Consider the following 11,196-nt stretch of genomic DNA (forward strand, 5'->3'; position numbering starts at 1 on the left):
CACCTTGATGCAAGCCAGCTCACTGGATCAATATTCCCGGGAATAACAGCGTTGGTGAACCAGTTGACACTTGATCTCTCATCAAACAGTTTGGTGGGGCCAATACCTAGGGAGATTGGTCAACTGGAAAATAAGGAATTGCTAATTTAGAGACAGAATGGTCTTAGTGGAAGCATTCCAGAAGAGATTGGTAACCTGAAGCAGCTAAATAAAAGTTCTTCAACTCCCCGGATGCAAGTTCACAGGCACCATCCCTTGGTCAATTGGTGGTCTCAAAAGTTTGAAGGAACTTGATATATCAGAGAACAACTTCAACTCTTAGTTATACACCCACCTCTACTACATAGTAGATAGTCAAAGTGTCAGCTGCTTGTACCAGTCATTTATGTGTCGTAATTGTACTCAATTGTCCAAGAAGACTGCACGAGACACCAAAACACATCAATGTTGTTTTTCATGTACTGCCTCTTCTAGATTCGATTGCTGTCTCCACATTTCTTCGCCAAAAGGCTTGAATTCTTCCCATCGTACACTACATCCGATGCTTTAAGTTCAACTGGAAATGAAGAAGTATACCTCATGATGGGTTGACCTGCCTGTCGACTACAAGAGAGACAAGCTCACTCGAGAGATCTTTCCTGTAGATGAGCTAGGCAAAGAAGGTTCTCAAGGATAGAGGGGGCCGTTGCTTGAATTCGTATTGGCGTGGAGGAGCCCGAGGAGAGAACCGTTCCCCCTTTCCTTTTGGGAGTACCGCTTACTGATCGGGAGTGGTCAAGGGAGGATCACCTTGCGAAGAAGAAGCACGAGGGTCGCCCACAAAGCGATAAACAGAAGGAGGATGGGCATGCACAACGGATTTCAATTAGAAGAGAAGGTGCAGTTAGTTAGATGAATTGCTTTCGCGTAGCAGCAAATGAAAATCTGAGTGAAAATAGGAATAGATAAGTTCCCGAGGTCATTGAAATGGGTGAAGTTCCATTTACTATGGATTTTTTCCATTCTCCTCTTGAAGCACACAAGCAGGAGCCTTTCTTCCAGGAGCCTTTCACCAAAGAGAGCAAAACAGTTCTGTAAGTGGCAGATCAAAGCCTGAAGTAAAGTGCCTGGTTGTCTTAGTATTCTAAGTAAAGCATTTCATTCTCCAAGCTTTCAGGATATCTCTTCGTTAGCCTTTTGAATTCAGCTATCAGTGTGAAGATGAGCATCTATCTTTCTTTTAAGGATTTAGTGTGTGTGCTTGTTCTTAAGGGAACGTGCAAATCACCCAATCATATCAGGATGGATCCAATGGGTGTGATTTTTGTCTGTATTGATCACTTACCTACGCTATAAGAAGAAGGGCGTCATGGAAGAGTTTGGTGTCCAAAGCCACACCTTCTTTCCCCCATAGGAACAGAGGTCAGGAGCTGTCGGCAGGGCGCTGCATTCAATCTGACTGATGGCTCAAGATAAGTTGGAGACGTACTTTAGATAGATAATTTATGTATTTCGCTATTTCGAATACCTAAACTCAAGCAGTGCTAATTTGCTAATCCAAGCCTTATCAATAATACCAACACGCCGTCTGATCCAAGATTAGCAACCTCTCTTTCTCTCATAGAGAGAACCTCACTGACGCATTCAGGGCTCTGCAGTTGAAGCGTTCCTACCATCCATATATAGGGAATCCACACCGTCGGCTTGTCGATCCGGGATCGCCCAGGATCGGGTGGAAGGTCGGAGAAGCCAGTCTTCAGTGGTGCTTCCTTGGCAGGCGGATAGTAGATCAGAGAGGCAGGCCAGTAGAATATGGAGTTGTTTTCGTTCTCTTGTTATTTTTTTATGGCTATAAGTCTTTCTGTCTTGGATTCGTAATGTTTGGCCATTAGGTTTGAATTGCCTTCTCTTTCTGTCTTGGATGTGAATTCTTTTACTTATCCTAAAATTAGGAGAGTCGTTGATATGGTCTTTCTTGGCTTTGGCTTTCAAAGTGCAGGTTGAAAAGAGTGCTCCATATCCATATATGTGCTTGGAGGGAAGGCCACATCTTTAATTGTATTCTTTTTGAGGTCATCCTCTTCAGCCTGTGTTAGTAGTGCTAGTTTTGAGTTTCTTTTTAGTACCTTCCCTACTTAGGGGTTCTATAGAAAGGCTTAGAGGATCCTATAGTGTCAGTTTATGTTGGAATTGCTTTGCTCTTTTCTTTACAGCTTAAGCAAATAAGCTTGAAAGAAAGTGCTTTTATTTGAGTTGAAATGAAAGAAGAAATCGTCTATCTAGACAGAGTATGTGTATTATTCGGTCCATGCTTGCCCTTCTAGGCCCTTTAGAGTAACTAGCAAGATCCACCAAAAAGACGGAACTACGGGTGAGAGAAGGAACTATGATAAAGCTTTAGTGGAGTTTCCTGGAATCCCTTCCGGCGAACAGAAAAGAGAGATACGAAGGAGTAATGACGAAAGGTTGATTGTTCGTATGTTCAGTGATGGCGAGCCTTCAACCAATAAGAAATACCTGAAAGAAGATGCGTAGGCCTTCAATCATGGTGCAATGAATATCGTAGATAGAGTGATGGAAGAAGTTCGATCTCATATAGCTAGCTGGAGTCTTTCCTTTCAAAGTGAAACGATTTTCCTTTTACGTTGAGATATTTGAATTGGATTTTCTTTCACCACTACTATCGTAACGCACAGAAAACACTGACGTTTCCGCTCGCTTTCAACCACTGCCACTTTACCTGAGCACTGTGACGCAGTCGGTCAAGTATTGATTTTCTGCTAGTCAAGGACTTATGAGAACTGAAAAGAAAAAAACTAGGCAAAGGAATTCTCAAAGTTCATTGAGTTAAGGGAGGACCATTCGTGGGGGGTTCGTGGAAGAGTTGGGTTCGATTCCCTTTATACGCGATGTGGCGAAAAAGACTGATTCAACGAAATATGCCATGCCTGCATTAAGATTTAAAACGTGTCGTCTACTTCCAGGAAATGTTCGGAACAGAGAACTTTCTCTAATCCAACGCCGCATTCTCCGAAGATTGAGGAACAAGAGGAGATCCATTAAAAGAAATCTTTCTCAGAGAGAAAATCTAAACAGTAACATCAAATCACAAACTACACGAAAGTTGTCCCTTTATTATGGGGATTTACCCATAAGGGAGATGCACAGAGGAAGAAAACGAACTTCATATATCCCTTTTTTACTCAATCAAGAAACAAGATCGGACGTGATTCCGGTTCGTCTCCGTTTTAGTGACACTCTTCCTCAAGCAAGGCAGCCGATAAGTCATCGAAGGGTTTGTTTGAATAATGGACTGGTAACCATTACTCATTTGAAAGTTTCCCACGGTGATCTAATATCTTTTAAAGAAAATGACGCGAGAACCCGCGGTGAAGAAATAAGGAGATCTTTCTATATCGACATATCAGTTGGAAAAATCATAGGCAAATTCCTACCGGTCAGAATCTGGAGAAGAACAAAAACGGAATGGTTCCGCTTACTCACAACTCAGAGGGATGCCGCTTACTACTCAAATCCGGGTTTTGCAAGAGTTGCGTTCTTATATGCAAGAAGAAGACTTAGAAAGAACAAAGAAGTTTGGATCCGCAAAAGTATGCTTAGGCAGTTCCTTCGCTGAGCACAACAGAATGAAGAGGAATTTGTTTCATTTCAAATACTTCTTCTTATTGAAAAGAAGGAAGGAGGAAGAGGAAAACCGAAAAAGAGCAATAAGTCCTTTTGTTTACAAGTCTTCTTTATATAGAAAATTCGACCTATTGCTCCGGATCCCCGTTTACTAGGAAGATAAGAATCAAAAGGATCGAACTACCTACTCATTATTCGGAGGTGAATCATAGAACACTAAAAGCTGTGGTATCTTATGGACCTAACATAGGTCACATCCCTCACGACATAAGATTGAAAGATCCAAACCTTCCTCTTCGGAGCGGAAACGGACGTGGCCAAAACATATAAAAAAAGATCGGCCTAGTCGCTCATAGGGACATATCTATCCGGATAGAGGATAGTCTAGATCAATTTTTAGAAAAATCTCTCTCTATATAGATAGGTATCTCTGTGGATAGAGATAAAGATAGGGATCCCTATAAATCGAAATATATGGAAAAAGTGCACTTTTTGACTACTACTATTTCTTAGACTTTTTCAAGGAAACATCGTTTTTTTCGATTTTGACTGAATTGGTCGGAGCGTAGACGAGCGAGCAGAGCCCAGGAAAGAGGTCAGATCGTCATAGAGCAGTCGACTATAAGTATAAGACTGCTGGCCTGAGAGAAGGCAGTCTCTCTCGGGAAACATGGCCCAATTTCTCTTCTTTCTTTTCACACGGGCAACAAAACAATTGGGAAAAGACCATGAACATGAGTTTCAAATGTAAAAAAAAGGTCTGAAAGACTTATTCTTTTTTAAAAGGAGGATAAGATAATTTATAGATTATTTGTTGATGTTATTATGTGTTATTTACTACCTTTGGCTTTGGGAAAAGTTTTCTACTTTTTAAGTTCTTGACAAGTCCCAAGTGGAGGAGATTAAGAGGTCATTAAAGAATTCTTCCTTTTAGTTCTCTTCGATGTATCGATCATGCATTCCTAAACCACATAAGCCGGGGGAGATGCGCTCCATTAGACAGCCTCATAAGGCAGACATCATTGTCATGGATACGGCTTTATCGTTTTTGAAGACATCTTTCTAACGTACTCCCATGGGTTTCGAAAAGGGAGAGGAGTCATCCCCTTTTTCGCTCATGTTCAAAAATTTGGAAAGGTTGATAGACTCATTCAAGCAGATATAGTAGGTTATTTTAATAATATTAATATTATGATTTTCATTTCAACATTAAGCGCGCATATTGGGCAAGGTAATGATGCCTTCTGTAATCTGATTGAAGCTAGTGATATCAAAGATCAGAATCGAAAAAGTTATGCATTCATTTTTAAAGGAATACAGCGGGTAAGCCCCTTATCTCCAATTCTTAAGAATATCTTCTTACAGAAACATATCATGTTGATTCATATTTTGAGTCAAAAGAAGGAATTTCTTTTTGTTATATATGCAGATAACTTTGTATTTGCTATTAAGAAGGGGCCAGAGTCTGAAAGAGTAAGCCAAAGCTTCCAACAGATGTTGAAAGAGTCTTTGGCCGAGCTCAAACTCTTTTAAAAAAGCTTGGAACTCATTCGCGAAGTCAGTAAACCCTGCTATAACTATATTATATTAGGAGTACTTGTCTCAATTCACTCAGACGGACTTATGAAGGCACCCATGAATAAATTCCTCAGAATGCCTTAAAAACAAAATAGAAAAAAAATGACAAAAGAAAATGCTCAACCTTGAGGAAGTACTTCTCCCTAAGATACAGACATATCTAGCTCTATATTGTTTTAGTCAAAATGAGAATGACGTCATTGCATACTTAAAAGACTTTTTGAGATACAAAGTTATATAACATTTCGGCAGTTAAAAAAATAAAAATATCAGAATCAAAGGAAGAAGGACAAAATCCGGAATCTTTCCCTAGACCAAAAAAAAGAGTAGTAGCTTCTCAGCGGTCAAGGCGGAATTCATACATCAACTACCGTAGTCGCTACACCTCATAGTGATGTCTTGCCCATTTTACAAAGAAAGAGGACCAAGAAGAAGCGCTTTCCTGTCCACGTGAGTTCCCCCATGGAATATGGATCCAGCCTTGCAGACGATTGTTGCCTTTATAAAAGTTATTCTCCTGCTCTTGACTCATCAAGCCCTGGATGGATGGCTGTTCTAGCCGATCACGGGAGAGCCTCTTTGTCCAATGAAAAGTGAGAGGATTCCCTCTCTGACGACTTCGGTGAACAATGGGCAACTCCTACTACTGAAGCCAGTGGATACTGAGCCTCTTCCTCTCATCTCTGGGCTGCTTATTCGTCATCACGGAGCAACCCGGTACCTTTTCTTAGGCGAGCGACTGAGACGAGAGCTTTCAATTATGCCGTTTTGGTCAAATCCCAGGGCTCTTTCTAATTTGATTAAATACTTCTATGTTGTATGATAATAGAAAGTCAAGATCTCACTCGCTTTTTCTGCTTTGTATTCGGCTGTTGCCTTTTTCCACATCGATTGCTATAGGAGTTCCATCCTCAACCTCCTGCTCAACAGGATGGAATTCAGGCGTCGCCTGATTCACGGAAGGCTCCCCGGAGGAAGCACTCGTCGTGTCCATCAGTGCATCTAATTCTCCCGTGCTCTCCACAAAGTGTGAAGCTCCTCAGAGTTTTTGGGTTCCTGTCTTCATGTACCGAAAGGACAAAGCTGGACGATAGGAGCAATACGGGGAGAAAGTAGCGCTTTTGCTATAGGCTGGCTTAAAATGTTTCGTTTGAAAACGAAAAGGCAAAACAGGCTTTATTGCTTTTGCCCCAAGCAAGAAAACGGATGTGCGAAGGAAAGTAGGACTTTTGACTACGGCTGGCATAAAAAGTTCACTTTGATCGTACACTCTACTAGGCAAAACTGGTGTGAGTGGTTTTGACTATGGGGGGCATAAACAGTTGAATATGGAGAGTCGGCTGAGTTTAGGACAAAAAGACAAGGCGTAGTCTTTTGAGTCTGATCAGTCTAGTGTTGCCTATGTTGGGTAGGAAATAAAAGAATCAAAGCCCTCGACGTTAGCAGTTCTTAGCGGGACTCGACGTTCAGCTGTTGAGCTCTCGAAGTATGAGATCCTGAATGCATCCTCTTTCTTTCCACTTCATCTTGGGAATCTGGAATGGTTGTTTATGGCTGGGTGTGACAGATCAGACTGAGTTTAGAATCAGACTTTCTATCTATCTATCTAGCTGTATTGCCACTCCAACGGTTCTTTTTCTTTGATTATGCCCCGTATCTCTCTGAGCCTATTTGATCTATTTGCTATATCCAAGTTCGAGTGTGAAGTTCGCTCCGGTTGAAGTGTAGGGCTTCCTAATTCCTGCTTCGTCCTCCTATGAATGCACTAGTATAGAAGGTTGGCCCGTCACCGTATACCATCGTAAGATGAACTGGAAATTAGTAGTTTCAACCAGTTACACAAAATAGGCAAGTTGAGGTTTGTTCAGCGTGTGTTGTGTTGCCTCCAACTATAACGAGGCCCTTTGACTTGAGGTACGATCTTACCTCTTAACGCGCTTTCCTGCTAGAAGAAGTGAGGGTGATGTCCAATGACCTGTTGAAGAAGCTTGCTGTGTAGATAGGTATCCGTTTCGTGAACCTAATGTAGAACCTGTAAACTAAAGACTAGAGTCCCGGAACCGCAGCCATTCAAAAAGCTATCAATCTGATTCGAAATACCAAGGTTCGAAGACCTCTGGGGCATATCAAAGTACTTTCACTTGCCCCACAACAAGAATTTCTAGGGTATGTGAGTGGTGTCGGACGCTATAGGGGTTTGTGTATTCACATCAGGAGAAGAAAGAGGCTCTCATTGCTGCTGGGATAAGACAAAACCTTCTTCCTTGATCCATGGCGTCACCGCTGCTATATTCATAGAGTAATTCTATTGGCTGGCTATGATTCCAGCAAATAAGTCTTGGGGTCATTCCGGGCTGATGCTTCCTAATTCTGCCTAGCTTTTGCTCCATTCATCACTATGGGGCACCACATATATAAGCATTGGGAGATCGATCTAATTCTACCAAAGGCAAAAGAAATGGGAAGCTAAGTGTTGGTTATCTAGCAAGTATAGAGATGATGCAGTATCTTCATTGGCGAGACAAGCAAAGAAGTAGATTCAAAAAAGCAAAGTCAAGCAAGCAGCAACATTGGTGACTTTATTGAGTCTTGTCCTAGTTGATCTGGAAATGCTCGAAGAAGCCTTTGACTCATCCAATGCTTAATTGGTTGTCCTAATTTCTTTCTTGGAAACATGTACGAAATGAAAGACTTATGTGAATAAGATCAAATTCTATGAGAACATTCACAATTGATCGATAGCTCACAAGCTACCTGCTTATAGGCGGGGCATCAGTTGTAACAAACAGGGGAGTCAGGTAAGAAGAATCAGCCTCGGAAAAGAAGAATTCAGCGCTCATATCCTCGTTTCCAACATGCATTCGTAGGCAAGTTTATAAGGTGGAGGAAGCAACTGTTTTGAATCCTGCAAACAGAACGTTTGATTCAGTCTATTGATAAGTAAGCACTTGACCCAGAGAGACAAGCAACTGCATAGTCAGTGAAATCATTCAGCAGAAACTCTTGGTTTCAGTTCAGCAGTGTTTACGACGCATTGAGCAGAAACGTTGAAATAGAAGCAGAGTTTCTTTTCTGTTGGACTTTGTGCTTGCCTTTGAAGGAGGAAGAGTGCTGTTGCTATAGCTGTTCCTATTTCAACTAGGTAGGCCTTCGGTATTCATGCTTCCTTCTATCAAGAGCATTGTGGCAGTACGAAATCCTTCCTCAGCCTTGTTTATAATTTTCACCGGGCATATCCGATTTTTGGACACTTGCTGCATCCCTTTTCTTGCTGCATTAGCTTAACCGTTCGCTTCTTTCCATTGCTTCAACGCTTGTTTCAAGCAATAGTCAAGAGTTACTAAAGTAGTTTGTCCTATTCAAAGCTATAATCAGTGACTAATATGCACACAACAATAAAGACAGTTGTTTTTTCTAGTGAGAAATCGAGTACTGTTTTTACACAGCTATAGCGTCTGTGAATTTGACAGAAAAGCAAGGTTCAAAGCCCACGGAGCGGTAGGTCGACATTCCTTCTTCTTTCCAAGCTTCTGGTGGTATCTATACCTTTCGAGACCAAGCCCTGCTACAATTCATTGCTGGAAGAGACTGCTAGATTTCTTTTTCATAGTTCGCTTCAGGGTTGTAGATAATGCTCTATCAAAGAGCGCCAGCGTACGTGCTCGAAAGCGTTAGTCAACTAGCTACTTGTCCTTGCTTTTCTCTAGTGTGCCCCTTCATTCAATCTCTAACTCAATGTCTACCCACATACCTTTCCTTTCTGAATCAGGAATAGCCGACTCAGGGTAAATGCTTTTCCCAGCTCAAAGGCGATGACTAGTAGATCCGGGGGTACCTAGAAAGCGAACAAATGTTCCCATGGTCATGATTGTTGACTAAACTGCCCTTTCTCTGATTCCCCTTGCCGACTTTGAACGAACTCATGCTTGAATGAGAACAAGCGATTTGCGACTTTGGTCCATGAATTATAAGATCATGAACAACCGATTATGCGACATCTCTCTTAGCTTATAGAAAGAGCGGAAATACTACAACCGATATTGCGACATCTAATCCAAACAGCGTATCAGCGACAACCCTATTCTTTCTTTCCTTCCTATTCCTTCCTTGCTTATTTATTCTATTATTCAGCTTGCTGTTGCAAATAAGTAAAGTAGTTTGAAGTTCTCTCATATGCATTTGCATTTCATTTAGTGTCGAATATCCAATAAAAATGAAGGCAGGCAACGCGCCCTCCCTTCTGCTACCAATCAAAGCAAGGAGTGTTCTTTCTGTCTTTCCTATTAAAATCAAGTTGTTGATTGCATGTCTTAAGCAAAGTAATCAAATAATAAGTTTATATAAGTTACAACATATCTCGTCCTGGTTACCTAGGCCAGAATAAGTTGACTACAGATCTTCCCACTTGCTTTGTGCCAGTAAGCACCGAAGATAGTCATATAGTTCTATTTGAAAGAAATAATGTGTTTTCATTGAATAGATGACAATAGATTTCTTGCCTACAGCTTAAATCTTTTTTTTCTTAGTTAATTCTTGACTAGTTCTACTGTTAGAATCTCTTTTTTCAGATATTGGGATTATGATCTTATTGGTGGGAGTATCAACACAAAGCTCAGGGGGATAGTTACTAGTACAATCTGCAGATCAAAAGTACCTATAACAATGCTATACTAGGTACAGCCCTAAAGAGACCAAGTATATTTCCTACCATGCTACTTGTATCAAAGTCAAGCCTTTGAATAAAGAATTTCAAGTTCTACGTTTCCCTTTGTTCAAAGTCTGTCCAGATAGATAGAAGGCTGTTGGCATGAAAATAAGCACAGCAGCGCCCTTCGTCGCTAGTTCTCACTTCTCGAATCGTTTTCCAACCAGGTACCAGTAGCGTAGACAAAAGTGGCGAAACTCTCATTTCTCTTTTTCTCAAAGTAAAGTAAAAGAATAGTGGTAAATAGAATAAGCCAGAAAAACGAACTTATCCTCAAACAAAGCCAATAGCACCCCACACATCAGAACCAAAGTAGGTAAGATAGTGCCTTCTACCAAAGGTTCTCTAAATTCTCAGGTGTCGAAAGATATGTATTATCCAATAAGGCTCAAACTCTATCTTGTGGTAAGCTAGGGAAATTACAAAGCTGTAGAGCATTAATTGTTGGAGAAGCTGGCTAGCTGTTTGCTCGGTGCTCTGAGGCAAGATAATCTCACTACGATTCAAGAATAGAACCGGAATAGTTAACCATTAGCAAGGTATGAGACAAAGAGAGTCGTTAGTGGGATAGGTTTTTCTTGTAGGAGAGAGATCGGGAATCCAGACAACAGGGCTAGGGTTTGGGGCTAGTGCGGATTAGTTTGGGCGGAAAGAATTGAAGAGAGGAGAAAGCCATGACCGATAGAGCTCGGGTTGGATAGGGAAAGGAAGAAAAAGGACTGTCGATGTCCAAATATGTCAAAACAACATCACTGTCATCTGGATCATATCCAATTTCTTCTAATTGAATTGAATTTACAAGCTTATATCTGTCATTCCGATTCCAATCTAGAGTTACGAGGAAAGGAGGTATATTTGTTTCAAGCTTGGAAAGTAGGTATTATTCCCGAAGTAGGTAGCCGTAAAAAGAAAAAAAGGAGGGTTTTTAGGTTTGCCCTTTTCTGAGATAGGGTAGGGTAATAGGAAGAAGTAGGTTTTCCAGTAGCTTGGGTTTCAAGGGATAAGTAGGGTTGGTATTTTGGAAAGGAAGCAAGCAAAGCAGAATAGGAAAGGAGAACCCCCTTGAGCAACACCTGCCGTAGCCTACTTTCCTACAACTATTTATCTGATTTGCTTTTGAGAGGAAGTTTAATTGAATTAATTACAATTTCCTTACTACCCTAGTTTTCTTTCCTGCTTCAGTTAATTCCTTTTTTGAAAAGTGGATATTCCGGTTCATTCCTTTGGGACTGCTCATTTCTTTGCCTTAGCCTGCTACCTCTACTCCGGCTATCTGCTTCTTTCCGTTG

At 41.1% G+C, this 11,196-nt stretch overlaps 1 pseudogene; it reads left to right on the plus strand.

Annotated features, from left to right (window-relative positions):
• The first annotated feature begins 143 nt into the window (after positions 1 to 143).
• Positions 144 to 8,615, plus strand: LOC140221548 (small ribosomal subunit protein uS4m-like; annotated as a pseudogene).
• Positions 8,616 to 11,196: the final 2,581 nt, after the last annotated feature.

This window comes from Setaria viridis, unplaced genomic scaffold (genome assembly GCF_005286985.2).
Source record: "Setaria viridis unplaced genomic scaffold, Setaria_viridis_v4.0 scaffold_215, whole genome shotgun sequence".
Lineage (NCBI taxonomy): Eukaryota > Viridiplantae > Streptophyta > Magnoliopsida > Poales > Poaceae > Setaria > Setaria viridis.